The sequence below is a fragment of the Penaeus monodon genome, chromosome 15 (genome assembly GCF_015228065.2).
Source record: "Penaeus monodon isolate SGIC_2016 chromosome 15, NSTDA_Pmon_1, whole genome shotgun sequence".
NCBI lineage: Eukaryota > Metazoa > Arthropoda > Malacostraca > Decapoda > Penaeidae > Penaeus > Penaeus monodon.
Genome location: NC_051400.1, coordinates 741,707 through 742,247, shown reverse-complemented (window position 1 = coordinate 742,247; position 541 = coordinate 741,707). Strand labels below are relative to the sequence as shown.

General features: G+C 36.6%; 1 protein-coding gene across 1 annotated transcript in view; it reads left to right on the top strand.

The window, feature by feature from the left end:
* LOC119582099 overlaps nucleotides 1-541 on the top strand; it is a 6,037-nt gene that overhangs the window by 937 nt on the left and 4,559 nt on the right. The window lies entirely within an intron of this gene.

Genomic DNA, 541 nt, shown 5'->3' with positions numbered 1-541 from the left:
GTTAATGGGTATTAATACAGCAATACCATTTTCTGCATGGTGACACTGCTGTATTATATTTACTGCTGAGATTAGGATTTCTAGATATTCTATGGTTTGCATAACTGAATTATATCCATACCTGTTATAATTTGTTTAATTTACTCTGTTTATGATGATGATAATCTCAAGATTTATACAAGTTGTTGGTTAAAGAATCGAGTGGACCAAGCTTGATCGGGAAAATATGGTTGAGATGAGGAGAGGGGTGCTTGGTAAAACAAATATTCTAAGAAGTAAGAAAAGTCTAAGGAAATGAACACCATTCTTAAGGAAAAATTTGCATACATGGGGAAGGGTACCAAGTTCAAAGGCCTTTCGTCAAAAATTTGCCGACAGTTTAGGGCTGTTAACATTGTAAGATTGCAAGCCACCTTGCTTTGACAGATCTACAGCTTGCATACTGGACCTTTTTCTGCGTCTAACAGAAGGCCAAGGGCATTATATTAACTCCTTGTGGTTTGCATAATGTCTTATATCTCTCCCTAATGTCTCCCCAAGA